Here is a 20,198-nt window from a genome sequence, read left to right as displayed (position 1 = left end):
CTTCCTTAAATCAAAGTTTTCTGCCTGAAATGGGAACAGCTCAGCAGAACAGTTTAAGTAAACATGGCCATAACTGCTTATCTGAGACAGTGGCATCCTCTCTTCTTACTGTGTTACTTTTTTGTGGTATCCTGGCGTCTCTCAGTCACTGATGTGTTTGTTCTCACAGCACCTCCTTTGTAGGCATATGCTTTTGTGTCCATTTGATAGTTGCTACCAAGATTTGAGGCATTATCTGAAGACCTTGCTCCAGGAGTGTACCTTTTCTACACCTCTGCAGATGAGATTTTGGAACTGCTGTCTGGACAGTCCTTCCTGCCTCCAGCTCTGAATTTCTCTCTGTCTCTGTTGTGGCTTCTTTATTTATTAAGCAGGGGAAAAAACAGAGGCAACTGTTTCTGAGTCATCCCAAGTCAGTGTTCAGCCCAGGACAGGACAAAATCTAGGCCAGTGACAGCTGGTGTACAGTTGTAGCCTGTGTGGGGGGTCAGTATAAACTGGGAGATTTGCTGAAAAGCACGTTATGTATGTGAGAGTGCAAGGAATTAGGTACCATACTTTAAAGCTGGTGCCTGAGAATGGGATCATGATTCTTCTCCTAGGTAGGAAAAATGCACCATATTGTGAGAATGACTTATTGATACTTAACATTACAGCTTGGATGAGTTTTGCCTGTGTATGTTAAAATAATGTAGACCTACAGTGTGTCTTTTATCCTGGAGGCATTGCCACCTGCAAATAACTTCTTTGCACTCCGAGTTTTTCCACTGTACCATTGCTTGAAACTTCATTATTGAAATTAATTTTCAAGTTAATGCTTTGCTCTTAAGACCAGTCTCTAAAGAAAGAAATTTGTTTTTATTTGTACATGAACAACAAGAAGAATGTTTTAGTTATAGAATGTAGGATTGTAATTTATTTGATAGGTCTATAAAGTAAGAAATTCAGTGATGTTTCATAGAGCACTTCTGTGTGTTCTATAACATCTTCTTCAAAGTAATGGAAGAATAGGAAATGAGAAGTGAGAGATGCTTTGTGTTTTTTCATGGGAATGAATGTGTCTGTACATTTTTGAGGCTCTAGTAGAAGTTCTTCCTCATTTTGGTTATGTTACAAGGAATAAAATCAATTATAAGGAAAAAGAGAAAAAGAAAACTGTGCCTCTTGCTTACTTTTGTTGTGATTCCAACAACAGTGCATCAGGTCATGGGAAGTGATCTCAGCCATATTTTTAGTTACAGTTTGAAAAATTATGTTTTGTCATGAAATAGTGCCCAGAATTTTAAAGCTAGTACACATGCAGATGTAAGTATATTGCACTGCCAATGCCAATCTAGTACATAAAGAGCTTCACAACCGTTTGGATCTGCTCTTCTTTCATAATGGGCTGCAACTTGTTTACTAATGCTTGAAAGCATGTACACATCAAATAAATCTCTGGTATTTGGGCCATAGTGTACCAGCATTATGCAAAGGGAAGATTAACCACACACGTATTAAGCTACGATCCACTTCACTCTTGATTCCTCACCATAGTAAATCAACCAAACCATCAAAGAACAGAATTAATGGAAGGGTTCCTCAGACAATAGATTTATTTCCATGTTTATTTGTATTATTGTTAAGAAAAGGGAAATCAGCAGAGCAAATCTGCCTGGAGGCTCAGGACGTTATAAATTAATCAAAAGACATGAAGTGAACTTTTGGGTGTGGAAAACCAGCACCAGATGCAAATGCTACATAGCTGTATCATACGGTGTGTACGGTGTTGCTGCAACAACTGAGAGCAGCACTCCTGCTTTGACTGCTGCTGCTCTCAATAGATAGCCTTTGGCAAGCAGTGTATTGGCAAATCTGACACAGAGTGAATTTGCAACATTGACTCAAAAGACTTTCCTTACATGAAGCATCTTTAATGCATATCATTTTAGTTCTTTCCTGTTTTTACTCTGCTCTCTTTCAGTGAAAAGGTCACGAGAAGCAGTAGCTGAATTTTTCTGAAGTGCTTTACAGCAGAGAAAGTGGAGAAACCTCTTAAAGTGGTGTCTTATTCCGTAAGTTAAACCTTTTATTCTTCAGTTAATTAATTAATTTATCTTCTTTTAATTTTTTAAATCCTATGTATCAGAATAATTGTAGTCACTTAGAAGCTGTCCCCAGGCAGTGAAACTCCTCATCCCCACCTTGGCTTTCCCCCTCCCCCAGAAGTAGTCTTTGCCAAATGAAACCTGTCAGCCCACTTTGGCAGATATAGAAGTGTGTAGCTGACTCAGTCCCTGCCACAAGGTGACTGTCCCTCTGCCCCAGCTGGGGCTGGTCTTTGCATTCCTGCTCAGAGATGTGCCCTATTGAGTGTGCGTCTTTTTCTTTGGCACTTGCCCCACAGTGCCCCACCTTTTCTTTGTGCATCCAACTGTAGTAATAGGAGGTTTTTCAGAGACCAAAATGGGAACTTTTTGGCTTTTCCCCTACAGCAATAGCATAGGTATATTTGATGTTGCTACCACTATCACTACAAGAAATAAAAGAGAGAAGACTGTATTAATTTTACAGTAACAGATATAGAGATGTTCTTTAATGTAACTAGAGGTTCAGTAGTGCTGCTGCCTTACATTGATTCCAATAGAAGGTCAGAGATGTTAAAAAGTGTAGTGCTCAATATTCAAATTTAATTTGTAATATCAGTTTAGGATGGCTTATAAGTTTAGCTAGCCTTAAGGGTGCTAAGTACTTCCAGCTGAGGCCAGAAGGAATTTCAGCTGGTCAGCAGTTCCTGTGATTTGGCCTGATACTACTTACTATCATTTTCTTGCACACCTGATACTTCTGCATTTTTTTTGCAGGTATGAGTTTCTTTGCTCACATCGCTTTATGCCTCATTTGCTAACTCTTCTGTTCTGGAAAATTGGCAGGATAACAGCATGCAACTCCCTCATCCTTTTGTGTTAGGGCTAATCCTCAGGTTTCTTTCTGATGTGTCTCCAGAAATATGTATTCAGCTGGGGCTGAATGCTGGTTTGATTTGTAATACTAAAATGTGAACAGTGCAGATCACTTTCTGTCTCTTAAAAAAAAAAATCACAGTAGAGGTGTATATGAAGAGTGTCAGAGTTTTAAACTCAGTCACATAAAATATGTTTCTAAAATACAGATGTACTTTGGCACATGCCAAAGTACTTTGCTGAATCTGGATGTTTGTCTTTGCTTTGTAAACTCGGAACTTTACAATTAACAATTAGATGACTGATTACTTAACAGGTTATGGTATTTTACTCTCTGAATTGTGCTTTGGCATGACAGACAGATTTTTATTTTGATTTCAGATTATATGACTTGTTTTTACTTCTTTTTTTGCTTACCATATGATTTAATTAAAGTTTTGTTGCAGTGATTGACAGTTGTTTTATTTGATACCTGTTTATAGACGTTTATTCATTACTTTTTCAGTGTACTGATATTTGTCAGAAGAGAATGGTATTATTTCTTTTGTCAATGAAAATGAGGCTATAAATTACTGTAATTTTGGGATACATTTCTGGTATGAGCAAACAGTATTCCCTTGGTGAGTTTTCTACTGTGGAAAACTAGGTTATGCATAATATATTTTAGAAAAGACCTGTATTCCTCTGAAGAGGAATGGCATTGTGCAACTCCTAGAAACAGAGAAGAATCAAAATGTTTGTATAGTCTTATTCAAAGTATGGAAGCATCTGCAGTGTTGTTCTTCCTTGTTCACAGGGGGGACTGGAAATTACTGCTTCTGGATTCTGCTTGTGATAGATAAATAATTTTTTTTTTTAATCCCTCTTTTGTAGGACATGGGGTGAAGGGTTCAGCTTTCAGCACCTCGGTGCAGTCACCTGCCAGGTTCTTCCCAGAGCCGCCCTGTGCCTGCCACTGGTGCAGGTGTGTTGGGGTCCCAAGGTGGCGATACCCCCAGTCACCAAAGAGCAAACGAAGGTCACACAGATGTGTCACACAGATGTGTCACACAGATGTGTGACTTTGTATTTTACCGACAAGTTCAAAAGGATTTTGCAAAATTACGACGCGAGTAAGCTGTGGGAGTAGGGAGGATATGATGTATTCTTCCCTGCTAAAATCATTGTGTTAACACTCTTGGCACCACCACTGAACTCCACAGTAACTCGTGGTGTACATTTGAAAAAGGCACCGAGCAGCACACACTGTTTAATTCTGCCTTCTGTTACGCAACGGAGCGCGATTGCCTCAGTGAAGCACATCTGCATTGCGAGAGTAAACTCTCCTGGGAAGCGAGTGCATCTTCCACACAAGTAGGAGTGAGGCGTGGGCTGGGCATTGCTATTTTGGCAAGCAGAGGGAGCCAGTGTTGGAAAGCTGCCTCACCTTTCACTTTCCATGGAACTTACCCTTTCTCCCTGTTTCAGGCACCAACCACTGCCACTTGCTTCTCTTAGTGGTGGCATGGAGACGGGGATGTTTTCAGTGGCTGATTAAAAGCATTTATCAGGGTTTTGGGAACCATGGTCTTTGCTATCTGTCCGGTTTGTTTGTGATCCTTGAGCGGAATAGGCTGTTAGGAAGAAGAATGCACTTTGGAAAAACATCTGGAAGAGCTAAGAAAACATTTTGGTTTTACTAAAATAAGCAAAAGAAAACCACACCTGTGTGATAGTATCTTCTTTAACTGCTAAGTCGGCAGCAGTTGATGGAAGGCACAAAATTCCTGTAACTTTTATATTATGTTTCAGTTTGCTTCTTCCAAGTCTCTCTTTTGCTGGAAGCAAAGTGAAGCTCCTGCTGTCTCAGTTCTGCTGAAGTTCTTCCTGTCATCCTAAGCTTGGTTATCAACACTCATTTTTCTCCTATCAGCATGCATTACATTTTTATGGCAGTATTTAGCAAAGACTTTCCAACAGTGCCTATGACAGTGTAATTGGACCCCTCTGTCTGACCGAAATGACTCCCTCTTTAATGGGGGGCTCTGGCTGCTTTCTAACACAGCTTTCTTTGAGGCAGGCTGGAAGTCTAGTTAGCTGGTCTGTAATGTGGGTGCACAGCATTTCACCAGGCATTAGTCAAAGTAGTTATTCATGGTTTGCTGTTAAACTGTAAGAGTGGAGTGAGTGAGATTCCCCAGGGGTCTGTCCTGGCTTTGGTAATAAAATACTCACTGTTTTCATTATTGAAATGACTGATGGAGCAGAGAGAGCAGTTGTTAATTTTACATAGAATAAAAAGTGTGAAGGGGGGCTGCAGGCTCCTTGGAAGGCAGGATTAGAGTTTTGAGCTGCCCTAGCTAACAGGAGAAATAGTCTGGGAAAAAAACCCTGAAAAATAGCCAGGATACAAACATAGAAGTGCTGTAGAGAGATAGAAATATCCTGTTGCATGAGACAGGATGGGGCTGACTCAGTAGTGGTTCTTCAGAAGGTGGTCTGTGAGCTGGTGTTGGGCTGTGTTGGAGTAATTGTTTGGCCTGGTTTGGTTGAATAGGGTGGTAAAAAAATCACAGCTGGTTCCCAGACCAGCAGAGAAAACCTGTGTCATGTCCTTCTCTCCCTGGCACCTGGGCTGCCAGTGCTCTGCTGAGTGGGCAGCTTTTCTTTTGATCCCTCGCCTGCTTTGGTTCTGACCCTGGAGCTGGTGACCAAGCCTGTAGAGAAGTGTCCCAGCTCTGATCGTCCCAGGCCTGGTCCATGTGCACAGGACAGCGCATCTGAGGAGGGCTGCAGACCTGAGGCTGTTGGTGTCATACAAGGAACAAGGGTTCCCCATCCATGTTCCTCAGGAAAGCACTGTTTTAGGGTGTGTAAAGAAAAGGCATGAAATAACTCCTCCACTCCTTTCAGTGTTTGAAATGGCTTAACATCTAGTTTGGGGCACAATGCAGTCAAGAGCCAGCTGGGTGGTGTCCAGGAAGAAGGCAGGAAAAATGATGAAAGATTTGGAAAACATGACCTGGGAAAGAAGATGAAAGAATAGGGATTGTTTAGTCTACAGGGGACAAGGCCAGTAACAGACATGATAGTAGTGTTCAAGTATGTGGAAGGTTCCTGCAGGGAGGAGGGGAATAAACTGTACAGCCTGACTGCTTGGGGCTAGGGCTAAAAGAAATGGGCTCAATATGAAGGTGACAAGACTTAGGTAAACATTTAAGAAAGCCTTGAAATTATAAGGATATTTTGGTCCTGCAGTTATTTGCCTTTGAGGAAGCTGTGGAAGCATCATCACTGGAGGTTTTTATAAAACAGACGAACCTCCTACAGGAATATTTTGGGTATTGCTTTGGGAAAGGAGGTGGAATACATGCTTCTGAAGGTCGTTTCCCAGGAAATAATGAAGAAATCTTATTTATTTATTTTATTATGTGAACTTAGGTAATTAGGTAATCTAATAACCCAGCAAGTAACTCAAGAGATAGTGACAATTCATTATTGCAACATACCAGTGGTAAATAGACAGCTGATTTATGCACAAAACTCAGTGATGATGATGATACCCTTCTGCTCTCTATTCTAGTTTAAAAAAAAATCTGAGCAAGCTAATTTTACTGGAGCGTTTCAAAAGGCTGTTCCTGTAAATATCTTACTCTACACAGAAATAGAGGAAGCAATGTTAGTTGACTTTGCTTATTGAAGTATTGTGCAAACACTATCAGTACCTGTTATTGATTGTACGTAGCACGACCATGGTAAAACCAGCAGTACTTTATGAGGCACAGGAGCTGAACTGGAGCAAGATGTTGTGTTTTCAATCTTGATGTCTGTGCACTTTTATGCTTCTTTTATGTGGAGTAGGGAGGGACTGAGAAGAACTGAGCTTTAGTTACCTCATTGCTATCTATACACGATTTACTCTCCATTGTCTTGTTACATTAAGTGCCTTGAGAAATGCCTTGTGGTGTCCCGATGGATACTTTCCTCCCTTTTTTCTTCACTGGAGGATCCCTTCTATGACTTTGAAAGTTCCTGCAGGTCCCCTGAAGTCTTTCAACTCCATTTCTGCTATAGGACCAAAGTGTACTTTTCTTTTTGAAACACAGTTCTTGTCACTGTGCATGACAGGGAAGAGGAGGTCTCGTGTTGCTATGATGCATGAGAATGAGCTGGGCGATGGAGTTGCTACAGGACACCCTTAGGAGAGTTTCCTGAGTTGGGAGGGCCAGTTTGCCTCCATGTGAGGGCAGCCAGGCTCCTTGTGTCCTGCTCAGTGCAGCCTCTGGTGTGACAATCCTGAAGGATGTTCTGTCACCCTCATCCTGGGCCTAGGAGCAGTGGCAGAGGACGGTGCAGAGTCACCATGTGCCTGGCATGGATTTAGCAAGGCTTATCAGAATCCTGGCAGTATCCACACTAACTCTGGGCAGTCAGATATCACTGTGTGTTCCTGTCCCTGGCCCTGCAGCTCTGGCCTCACAGTGCTGTGCCTACACCAAGGGACCTGCTGCTGAGCCACTCCTGGTGCTCCTGCACCTGGGAAAGTTGCCCTGAGCACCCAAGAATTGCTGCTCGTTACCTCTTTGCAAGAGCTTCCTCTTCCTAGTCTGCTGCTATGCAGGTCTGCGTCCTGATCGAGTGTGATAACAAAATGAGGACACGTATTCACACGTGCACATATGTGCATATATTTTAGTCTCTTGCCTTTTTAAATATGGAATAGCAGTGTGCACATTTCTCTGTCCCAGTGTATCTGCTTTGCCTCACAAAACTAATGTTCCTCATGATCCTGAGTGTCCCATCGCATAAGAAATAAATCAGTACTGCTTTTGCTATGGAGTTTCTTTGGGGGATTTAAACTGCTGATTTAAATTGTGACTAAAATCAGCAATCAGATGAACTTTACAGAAATCACCAGCTTCTAAATCTTGCTTTGCATTTACTCTTTTTAGTTATAGTCCTTAAAGAAGAGAATGCATTCAGTACTTGAAATAATTTCATATATCTTTTTTTAAACTTGTACTACATTGTATTTCTACAGATGTTCTACCACTAGTCTGCTCCAACATAGATTTCTGTGAGCCTTTAATTTTTCTATTTTTTTTAAATCAATGGTGTGCTTTCTGTTCACTGTTGACTAGATTAGATTTTTTCATGTGACTTGTATCAGGCTATATTCACATTAAAATAAATTTTCAGCAAAAATGCCCAAAAAGGAGATTCTGAAACATTTCTGTCATGCAACTAAATGCTTCCCTAAAATAGGAGCCGAAAAATAGGAGGGGAGAAGAGGAAAAAAAAAATCAGCTTGTTTTGTGTTAAAATTAAGTCATTTTTAAAAGGAACTGTTAATTATTTTTTTTTTGGTCACAGTATCTTAGATAAGAATTTTGGGAATCATCTTGAACTCTTGCATATCGCTTCTGTTAAGAAATTGTTTTAAGAAATTGTTTTAAGAAATTGTTTATTTCCTTCCATCTACAACTTTTTAGTTTCTTTCTTTTGTTTGAACCAGCTATATAACTCAGCCTGCTAAATGCACTGACTTGACAGAAACCCTCTTCGGTCTGGCAGAAGATTCTCCTGCTGCAAGCTGTCTGGCAGGCCTGGTTTAAGAAGTGCAGTCATTAACTGATAGCAGTCTTGAGGTTTGATTTTCTTTGTGACTTCAGCAGGAAACAACCTTCTCTAAATGTTGATCAAACAACAACCCTGAATTTGAACAGTTTCAACAGATGCCACATTTGAATGTAATATACATTGTCATAACCTAGTTTAGAATATGTCTTAATTTACATACATAAGTGCATAAGAAAGAAATCACTTATATACATTAATTAACCTGTATGCAGAAGGTGGTGACGTGTCTCCACTGTGCCCAGAGGGGGAGAAGAGGGTTGTGTAGCAGACTTAGGAGAGGAACAGAGCTTGAGGCTTTGCTGTTGTGTTCCCAGTCACATTCTTGGATCTTGCAAAAGTGACTCTCTCTTTCGGATTCATCCAGCTGTAAATGAGGAACTGAGACTGAAGACTGTTGAGAGATTTTAGGAATAAAGCTAGTAATTTTGTTTTCTGATATACTACATAATCTCTTCCAGGAAAAGGCAGTGATGGCTGTTGGTCCCATGGGTGGCAGCAAGCTCAAGAATCAAATGTGATAACACTGATCACTTGTGGAGTCTTGCAGTTTTCTTCTTGGAGAGCTTTGCAAACATGAGCTGGAAAGAAAGATACTGGAAAAACGAATTTTCTTTTTCTAATGTATATAGAAAAGCCAGTTCTTGGAAACTGGGGAAGGAATCAATGATGTGGTGCTGAGATAAATCTTCAGAGATGGGCATGACTGGAGTATTGGGTGATTGCCCCTCTTCCACCGCCCTTGGCCAAGACTTTGGCTGCACAGTCTTCCCAGCATTGCTCCTGGTCAGAGTTCAGGCGTGGGAAGAAGTTGCTGCTCCTTCCATGTACAGTGCTGGTTAACTCTTAGCATCATAAGCTTTGTGCTCCCTCACCTGTACCTCTCCCTTCTCCTCTCCTAGCTTGATGCCCATCCTCAGCTGCCTCTGATGCAGGGTGCCACCCTTGCCTAACTGTGTCTTGGAGCTCAGCTTAGAGGGATGAGTGCATCTGATGGGTCCTTTTGAAAGGTGATGCTCAGAAGTGTCTGTACTGGCAGGGGCTGTGGCTGGGAGATGAGGAACCTTTTTGCAGAACTATCAGTCATGGTTTGTCATCCCTTTGTCACTGTTAAGCAGTTTCTGCGCTGGTGGCCTGAGAGCCCTGTGGTGGGATTTATGTAAGTGCAGCACTGTCTCCAGGCTGAGGTCAAGGGAGTCCTCACTGAGTCTGCATCTGAGCTCTGATCACAGTTTGTCACTAATTGTGTTCAGGTCAGTTGACACTGTATGTCCACATGCAAATTGCACAGCAATTTCAGGAATCATCTGCAGAAGAAATAGAGGCACTTGCATCATGAGTTCAAGGAAAATCAGTAAGTGTGAAACCCAGTAGTAAAATGAGCATGAGGGTGTTTCTTGCATGGCCAAAACCATTCAAGGGTAATGGAAAGATTAGTCTGGGGGAAAATTGTGTATCAGCTTCCATGAATCCTGTGCATTTATCTTTTGGGGTTCTTTGTGTTTGTTTAGTTGTTGTTTTGGTGTTAGGGTTTCTTTTGGTTTTTTTTTTTTTTTTTTTTTTTTTTTTTTTTTTTTTTTTTAACAGCTTGCTAGTGGATGCTATAATGAGGAGTATGTTTGTTTGTAGACTTACAAGGGGAAGGCCACATGGCAATTTGTGGTTGCAGACTGATTCACTGGCTGCTAGAGCCTGCGAATGGTGGACAGGGCAGGGTGGATTCCAGGAGCACTGACACTTAACTGCAGGCAGCTGATGGGGACCTTCTGTGAGTGAGTAACAAAAGGAGTTCCACTGTTCCACTGCATGCTGGCCAGAAAATATCAGCTAATGAAGCCTCTAAGATAAGATTTAAACTGACAGGAAATGAAAACTAACTTTACTGTTTTTCAAGCAGGCTGACCAGCCTCCCCCTTCACTAATGTTCCTGATGACTGTAGGGGAGCAGTTCCTCTACCTACTTCTTGGAATATACACACTTGGGTTAGAAAAGTGCATGACCAAAGTGCAGAGCCAAGCTCTGCTGTCTGTGGGGCTGCAATGAGCCTTGGCTCTCAGTCCAGCTTTATTTTAGACAAGCCCTTGCTGTCGTTATCTCCAAAAAAGCTGCATTTGAAAGCAAGGACTTGTGTAAAGAAGGAAAGTACAACACTTTCCTGTCTCTCTCTCTGCCTGTAATCTGTTACAACAGATCTGTTGCTGTGCAGAGTGTGTTAGGCTCAGCAACTGCTCTTCCTCAGCATACCTGTCAAATTTTGAAATCTATAAATAAGGATGTTTAGAGCAGGGGGAATAGACACACCTTCTAGCTCCATTGAAATGCTTGGGCGTAACATGCTTATTTTGGCAGGACAGACTGGAGAAAACAAACTCTATCTCTCTTTCTATATATATTGCTAAAATATAGGGACTATCCCAAATAAAACAGCTGGTGTGTCTATGTGGCTAAAGCAGATTTCCTTAGATTTATGCTAGTCGTGCTATGAGCTGCACTAAAAGAAAATTAAACAAGTCATTTTTCATCCCCTTCAGCTGCAGACCTTTGTCAAAGTTTGTTTCTTAGAAATTAGATGAACCTGATGAAGCAGGATCTTGTGTCTAAAAATAGAGCATTTTACTTTCCATCTTACCCCTTACAGGCAGGGTATAATTTTACCTCATCCAAGAAGTGAGATGAAAGGGGAATTGAGCTTTGCCTTACGTCTCTATCTTCATTTGAGCTTGTGACAGAGGACCTTCATCTTTCCTGACCAGGTTCAGAAGTGGAAGGATCCTGACAGTGAGGAACCACCACTGCAGGTTGTTTATGTGGCCAGGGCAGCATTTGCATTTTGCAGGTAATGTGGCCTTGCATATGACTGTATGGCTTCTGCTGCCCAAGAACATGGGGCTGAATGTTCTGCTCTTGCAGCAAAACAGGCCACACAGCCCTGAAAAAAAAGATGGAGCTTTAAACCTGAGTTTAGCAAGGCCACCTGAGCTGCAGGTCCACTGGAGTGTAGCTCCGCAAGTAGCCCCAGCTTCCCTTTGGGCTTCTTTAGACACGTAGGAGTGTCTAGCTGCAGCTGCCTCCGGGCTCTGCAGGTGCTTGCAGGGGAGCCAGAGGGGTCCGGGGGGGATCCTGCAGCCGCCTGCCCTCGGCACTCACCAGGAAAGCCAAGTCTGACTAGCAGGAAGGGAAAAGCTGGCTGACGGCCAGGTTGAATGCCATGATCCCAGCGACAGCTTCCTTCCCCTGCTCTCTTCCTCCCCACCCCAGTGCCTGAGTGGTTTGGAGGGTGGTGTCCCAGGCGCTCGTCAGGGTGTGGGAGTGTTGGGGCGGTGCTGTTGCTTTGCTTTCTGGGCTGTTTTTTGCGTGTGGATCCGTCGGCAGCTGTTTGCCTGCTGCTTTTCAAACCATGCGTGGCATTCTTTGATTCACAGGATTGCAAGCATACCAGCCAGCGTGTGGCAGCTTGGCACGACTGTTTCATTAGAGCAAAGAAGGCCTGTGTCCTGCGGGGTTGTTTTAGTAAAGACATGTCCCATCTGCTGCTTCTTATCACCCTTTTTATCTGTGCTGCTGACTCATGCAGTGTGGTCTGCTCAGCTCTCCATCGCAGTCACATCACACTTTGAGTTACCTTTACTATGACTCATGTTTGCTTTTTCACTTGGCAAGTGTTAAACTAAAAACAACCCAGTCTTGTCCCTCTCTCGTGTGTTGTGTCCTTTTCCCACCCTGTACCTCCCAAGTCTTTTCTCTCTGGCATAACCTTTTCCTTCCCCTCAAGTAAAATAATTGTACATAAGTTTTAAGCTATGTCATTTTGTCTTTGATAGCATCTCTGTACTGTGCACCTCAAGCTAGTGAGGTTGCCAGTCTGTGCTAAAATATGACAGCTCCTCTATGTTGCCGTCACAGATATGTTTGGTGGAGAATATTTTTGTTTCCTCTGTTTAAACACATCTGTGTATATTAATGTTTTTGGTGTGAAATTTTGCATCGGGACAATATGGGCATCTTTGTGTTTTGACATGTAGTATATGCACACAGATCCAAAACCACTTGACTTCAAATTTTGTGTGCACTTTCAAGCCTGTATGTTGAGCTAATGAGATCATAGCTTGAAACCACTTGTGCTGAGGTTTCCCTCACTCGCTTTTGGCCTATACTTTCAGAGCCAGCTTGAAGACCAAGGTGTGCATCCTGTGTGGGCATCAGTAACTTGTTTCACCAAGCTTGAAATCCCCACTTAAAGTGCTAGTGCATTGTTCCCAGGCTCAAGAGAGTGACTGAGGAGTGCTACTGAAGGCTTGGTATTTCCTTGCTTCAGTTGAGGGGAATTTCACAAGTGATTTCTTTGTGGATAGATTTGTGTGCATTTGGCCCTTTTCAGTGCTGAAATCCCTGAATCTTTTTCAAAGGAGAGCCTGGTGGATGTTTCACTGAGGACAGATGATTGGCAGAGGTTGCTGTACAGTTTAACTGATGCTGAATTCTGTATCTTAATGTACTGAGTCCTTGGTCATGCCAAACTTCTGCCAAAACTGGCAGTCTGGTTGAGGTCTGTTTGCCCTGAATAAACCTTGAAAAGTTGTGCTTTTATAGTGCTGTTGTGATAACTACTTGGATATCATAAAACTTGGCCTAGAAATGAAGGAGAGAAATTCTTGGAAGAAGTTTTAGAACAGGAAGGGAGTGTAATGCGAGACTTTTTATTTAAAAGAAAAACAGTTGTCCTCATATTCTTCTAGCAAACACCAGGCAGGTTTAGATTGCTGTGCCAGATTTTCTTTTCTAGGAACAAAGTTAGACTTCTTTTTTACATCAGGGTGCACGCAACAGATGAGAACACACATCTGTCTCTTTTAGACTAGTGTGTAGAAAACTCTTTTCAGTGTTAAATAGCTAACACTTGTTTTAGACTGAGCTGCCTAAAACTATTGCAAAGGCTAAGTGATTTACCTGTGCCCATGGACATAGCCTTTGAAGCAGCACCACCTGATCAAGCAGACTCTCTAGTCCTATTTCAGCCCTCTGAGATGGAGAAAAGTCCTATTGGTACCCAATCTGCAGAGTTAGACTTGGTAGCTCCTTCCTGTGGAAGGCACCAGACTATGTTCCAACATTTCTTCTGGTGTGTGGGCTAAACAATGCCTTGGATAGGCTGGGGCATTTGCTGCTAACAGTTTAGCTTGAAAATACGTACTGTGGTAAGTGCAGGAGATGTACCTTTCCAAGCTTGTGGAATGGCCAGCTTGTCTCTGCGCAGGTGTGTCATGTCATCTCCAGTTCCCATCTCTCCTTCCTGTTTAGCTTGAAAACGTCATGATTTTGTGAATTTGCTGTTGCTGGGTGTCCCTGGCAGTGTGCTGCCAAGCTTTCTTGCTTTCTGGTGTAAATAAATAGAGCTAATGGTGATCACAAGCAAAAATATTCTATTGTTTCTGAGAAGAATCTTGTTCTCTTGTAAGCCTAACTAATACAGTCCATACCTCGAAGCAACGAATGTAGGGCCCTCCTGCTCAGCATGTGGCATCTGACTAGGAGATAGGCATTGCTCATTGGAGTCCTTGACCGTCAGAGACTTTGCTTTTCCCAGCCCATTTTCCAGCCCATGGTTATATATACACACGGTGCTGTCCCTGACGTGCTGCTAACGGTGCTGAGGTACATCATGAGTACACAATGTGGAGCAAAGGAAATCAGTGCTTATGGACAGGGCTTCTTGTGCCTCACAGACACAGGCTGCACCCTTAGGAAGATGGTGGCACGTAGAAATATCTCTATTTTCTGTTTTCCCTCATGGTGTGAGGAGGGAAGCATGGGTCTGCAGGTGGCCAGTGCTGAGCCCTCCTGCTGGATACAGCAGGCAGCTTTCCCTCAGCAGGAGCAAGGCAGTGCTTCCTGCCTCGGGACAGGCTTAGGTTCACTTTGCGGCTCATTTTACCCATGTGCAAAATAGATGTGTAATGATACCTGCCTTTGATGTGGAATCCAGTCTTAATTAATTAATTAATTGATGTTCCCTAAATGCCTTGAGATCTGAGAATCACTGGTATGCTCCAGAACAGCAACAACACTTGTAGGTTGGAGAACCATTTTTGTGATGAGGTTTCTCAAAAGGAGAAACTCCAGCTCCTCCTTTACCAACTCCTCTCCCTTTTTTTCTGGATGAAGTGATACTGTGCTGTGCATTAATTGTATGACTTGCCCCTTTCTGACTTCTGCCTAAATAAATAAATAAAGAAACTGATGTGCTTAATACAGTCAGCACGTAGGGTGCTTGCCAAAGAATTTCTCAAAGCAGCAGAGCTGGGTTGCCAAATGTCATGTCTTTTATATAAAGCATTCTTCAGGAAGCAAAGTTGCACAGGGGAAAAAAAAAAAAGAGAAGAAAATGTTATAAAAACTCTTACTGCTGTAAGAAACATTGTCTTCCCCCACAGGGAGAATGTCTGGGCCATGTCATGGTGGGATCAAGGGATCCTATTTTTATTTCCTCTCAAAGGCCCCTCTCTCATTTCTTTTCTGCACTCCCTCTCTCAAGGAGTAGCTCTTTACTGTGCTGGCTGGGGGAAGTGGATTTCAATTAGCATTCGAAAGCAGGGTTATGTGATGGTCAGCTTACATGTGGATTTTGCCAGTGGATTTTGGGTGGAGAAGAGGTTGTTTAAACAATGTCACTGTCAGAATATTTATTAGTATAATGTGATTAATGATTGAAAGAAGCCAACGGAAATTTTTAAAATATATTTATTTCAGGGAGCGTGGGGGAGGTAACAAAACTTCAGCATCAAAACATAAGGCTGTATGTTGTAAATGCATGCAGATCTGCTTTTACTGAGGAAGCTTTATATGTACCATTGATACGTTTAGTTGTGTTTGTGTTCAGGAGTACATTGGGCCAGCTCAGCGAGTGTGGGCTGCAGTGGTTTGACCCTGGGTTTTCCCTGACAGGTGGAGTTTGCTGTGAGATCTGCTGTGTTCAGAGAGGCTTAGCCTCAAACCCCTCTTGTACTTCAACCCACAACTTGCTGTGGGCTTGTGGGAGCCAAAAGTGCCCTGGGGTGAGGCAGCATCTGCTGTGTTTTTCCAGGAGCAGAAGATGCCAGAGGGTCCATGGGTGAGTGAGTGATGAGCTGGATTGGGCATTATGTGGGTCAGTGTTGTCCCCCATGGGCTGTAGGCTGGGCATTGATGTCCTGGGTAGCTGGGCAGAGCAGAGAGCAGGGTTTTGCCCAGTTTCAGGGCTCTGTAGGGGTCCCAGCCAGCAACTTGCTGCTGCTCAGCTCACTCGGCTGCTTTTTGGTAAAGATGTGGGAGGATGAGTTTTGGAAATTGCTTTGTGTAGGCTCATAGAATTGTTTCTGCTTATTTGTGTACTCCCAGTTCCTATCTCTGGGTGGTTCTTACAAATCCAGAGGCCAGTATTTTTTCCTCTAAATTAAAGCTTTGTTGTGGCAACATGTTTCTGTAAGTATCTGCAGGCCCTCCATTGCTCTCAATGTTGTGCACTAACTAGTTGACTTTTTAAGGTGTGGATTTGCAATGTAAATGTGGTCCATTGAATTGGTATCAATAACAGAGAGTTGGAGCTGTACTGAGGTTTACAAAACAGGATTGAAATAGATTTTCTGAACTTCAGCCCTCTACAGTGTTTTATCTCACAGGAATATTTAATCTGGTAGCATAATGTGAGATCATTTAGGCAGCAGTGCAGCCTCACAGCTCAATTCTCCCATGTTATAGCTGCAAATGACTGAATGCAAATTTAAACTATATATATACTACTGTTTCCATCCAGATCTGTCACAACTCCTTTGAACTTCCATCAGGGTTACTATATGGCACTGCAGAATAATTAACACAGTATGCATTAGCAGTATGTTCATTTGTCCTATATTTTGTCAGGAACAAATCAGCACCAATACTTGGATAAGCAGCAAGAGCTTCTGGTTTTGGATTCTTAATGCCTGTATTGCAACAATGCAGTAAGTTAATGGTAATGAGTCTTCTTCAGTTAGTGGAGTTACATAATTTTAAAACATTGTGAAAAAACCCTTCAATGCTCCTTCTCCTTTCTTTTTCCAGGAGGCAACTTGAAATTCTGTGTGATGAAAAATCCACATCTCTGGGTATGGTGTCAGTAGGGAAGTCCCCACCACACAGTTAATTGTGACAGGTGCTGGTCTTTCTTCTGAGATGTGCTGTGTCAGACAGAGGGACTCTCTCAATTGTACTTCTTCTTTCTTCTTGTAATTACACAGTTCTGCAGTCCTGCTTCTCTCCCTGGGTTGCAAGCATTGAAGTTTTCACTGCTTCTGAGTCCTCGGCCATGTGTCTTGTGTTGTGTGTTAATCTAACAATGAGGGAAAGAAGACCAATTAATAGTCTAGTGCTCAGATTTTACAGATTTTTTTTTACACATGCCTTTAAATTTAGACTGCAAGTGTAAGATAATTCCCAGATAGGAGAAAAGCATTCTGAGCAACAGTTATTGTATGTGTTTGTATGACTAGTGTGGTAAGAATGTAAATTAATATGGTATGTATTATATAAGCATAATTTTAGAATAATTTCTGAATTGATAAGTTATATAGTCCTCAGAATACATGAAGTGAAAATGATATTTGCATGAAGAAAGAGAACTTGATAGGTAACCCTTCCATTTATACTTAGGCACAGATGGGGTATGGTGATGAGAATGGGAAGAGCCTGCATTGGTTGGAGTTATAGTGACCTCAGTTTGCCATATGCCCTTCCCTCCCACATTCCCTCTAGGTTTTTTTCCTTCTTTCTTTTTCATTGGGGAATTATTTCTGTTCTCTGTATTTTGTTTACACTGTCAATATAGCAGTGTTTGTTGAGGAGAGGTATTTGATTTTGCAGCTGACATTTATTTACAGGGTCACCTTTTAGTCCCAGTGTTGGATTGCCATTCCCTGTGAACAATATCTCATGAGCAACATAACCTATTGTCTAAGAGATTCCACAGAAAACTGTCTCTCTCTCTGAGTCCCCAGTAAAAGGCAGGTAGAGGCATGCTTTGGCCATATGTTATCACTTTTGTGGGAGCTTATATTGTTCCTTGTGACATAATAAGCCTCCAAGATCACACCAGGTCAGAGGGTTTCTAGCAGTGTACTACTGTTGCTGAAGCCTGTAGCTCAGTTTGTGTGGCTGATTTTTGAATGGTCGGCTTTCAGCAGCATAATCCAGGGAAGATGTCTCTGCATGTGGCAACAGAGGGTTTGGAATAGCTCCTTAAATGTCCCTTCCAACCCAAACCATTCTGTGATTCTGTCGGTCTCTGACAAGTTTTTACTGCTATTTTTCTCCCCTGCAATGATAATCTTTGCATATTCTCAGCAGTTACTCCTTTACTACTAGGAGCAGAGGGTACTGTGTCTTTGAATGTTTTGACACTCACCGCTTTAGTTCTTGACTCATGACTTACGTAAGTCTCTTGAGTAGGTTTCAGGTTGCTATTTAGAGGTGATGATATGCTGCTTGTGGAGAAAGCATGGAGGCAAGGAGCTTTAGACAATTGTCTTGCTTTCCTTGTCCTTTTCTCATGATTTTTGGTACTTTTTTTTGTTTGTGTGAATAGTCAGGGAAGGCAAAAAGGGAGAAAATAGGTCTGTGGAAAATGTGTCCTTAAATGCAGATGTAGGCATGTAAATATTTGTATGCAGATTTAAAATTTTGCTGGTTATCAGAGAGATCAAAAGAGAACAGAAAAATTAGTAGGCCTCTCTGGGTGAGTGGCTCCTTGAATATGAGAACATTGCTGTTAAGGTGCTGAAATGTGAGTACAGAAAATATAAGTTCAGGTATTCTGGTTTCAACACTTTACCATTATAGAAATGGGAAGAGGAAGAGTTGGAAGGAACAAATAATGCAGTGACTTGTGGGGAAGTATCAGATATTAAAAAACTGTTACTCTAAGCTTATATATTTTCAGCTTTTAAAAATAATTTTTCTGCACCAATTCATTTGACATTTTTTTCATAATCTTCACATTTCCCCTCCTTACTTTTTTTTTTACAGCTCTCTAAGCTACAAACCTAAGTGAAGTGGGGTGGGGAGAGAGAGCAAGAAGAGACAGTGAGCATGATTTATGAGTCTCACATTATGAAGAATGTGGTGGGAGGGAGGGGGGGGATAAGATAAATCTGTGAATAATACCATGCAAAGAAGTTCAGAATGTGGAACCACTCCAGGCCGTGAATGATCCTGTGAAATTTCATGCCTTGTTTGTGTAAGACGGTCAGAAAGTTATTTTCTTCTTATCTCTGAAAGAAAGCTGGCTCCAGACATCCTTAAAATCTTGTGGGATTTGCTAAAAATCATGGGAATTGGTAGCAAAAGTCAGGGTGACTATAACAGTAAACTCTATATAGATGATTATTTTGGCTCTTGGTCTTCATACTTCAAACCTTATTTGCATTAAAATGCCTGTTGTTAGACTTGTAAAATGTCTTTTGAATCTTCATAAGATTTCTTGAAATTATCTGCAGGAGAAATATTAAATTTCTCCTGCAGAGAGAGGAGAATATGAAAATTGTTGAGATTCTTTACACTGCATAAACTGTGTGTGTATGTGTACATATATATGTATATTTGCATCAGAAGGATAAAACTTCTCATCATGAGTATTTTGTTTTGCTCAGCAGTTTCCTTGTCCAATAGGAATATGGATTTGAGATATACTGTGACTTTATCCTGATATTTTATGCCTCTTGTGCACCTGTACAATACCCGTTTGACTTCTGAGTGAAATGCTGTGTATGGTTGTAGCAGGACATATTTTCAACGTTTTAAGGACTCTGTTACATAAAACCTGAACTTCAGCATGTAGTTCTTACTGTTTGCTGTGGTGTGGTGGAGGCATTGCCCTGTGGTGCTAGAACAACTTTCAGTTTTTTGATAGTAGCAGTGATCTTTGCTTGACTTGCTGCAAACATGCTGAGTGGGCTTTTGAGGGATGAGATTTACTGCTTATTTTAGCAAGTTCTGCAAACAATATCTGACTTAATAATTTTATTTTCTGCTTGTAATTACATATCCTTCTTTTTTTTGGTAATGCCTTCAGAACTCCTCAGTTCATTATAAACACTCAGATCATAATTTTAGGAATATTGTGTATCCTGACTGGTCATAGCGAGGCTGAAATTCCATCTTGGGCTTCTGGTGTCATCACAGAACTGGGATGAAATTACAGCTTTAATTTATGTACTATGGGGGATACATTATTTATTACTGTGCATTAGAAAATGATTAATCTCTGCTTGCGTTGCAAGGGTACCCTACTGCTCTGAGTCCCCAGGAAGTGCTGAGACATTGTAGAACTTCTTGTGCAGATTACATATGGTTTTATGGAGCTGCCAGAAAGACCGTTGCATTATTCAAAAGCTGCTAGAGGTGATGAAAATTTAGGAAGCCACTTTGGGTTTTTTCCTAACTAGGAGAATTTCCTACAAGGCTTTCATTTGCTAAACCTGAGCATTTCCATACCTTTAGTTGCTTTCAAGTGTTTTGTTTCACATAAAGCCATGCTCAGATAACCAGGTTGAGGAGCACTGTGTTTTGGGGACCCTCGTTCATCAAAGCACTTTAACTGTAGTCAAGCTCTCCTGAAGATAATGGGAATT

At 41.7% G+C, this 20,198-nt stretch overlaps 1 protein-coding gene across 2 annotated transcripts in view; it reads left to right on the top strand.

Annotated features, from left to right (window-relative positions):
* ATXN1 (ataxin 1) overlaps positions 1-20,198 on the top strand; it is a 216,097-nt gene that overhangs the window by 27,005 nt on the left and 168,894 nt on the right. For both annotated transcript variants that reach the window (XM_058810080.1, XM_058810071.1), the window contains one exon: positions 1,964-2,054. The gene's annotated coding sequence lies outside the window, so the exon portion shown is untranslated. The remainder of the gene's footprint in view (positions 1-1,963; positions 2,055-20,198) is intronic.

The sequence above is a fragment of the Ammospiza caudacuta genome, chromosome 1 (assembly GCF_027887145.1).
Source record: "Ammospiza caudacuta isolate bAmmCau1 chromosome 1, bAmmCau1.pri, whole genome shotgun sequence".
NCBI lineage: Eukaryota > Metazoa > Chordata > Aves > Passeriformes > Passerellidae > Ammospiza > Ammospiza caudacuta.
This window is presented reverse-complemented; position numbering and strand designations above follow the sequence as displayed.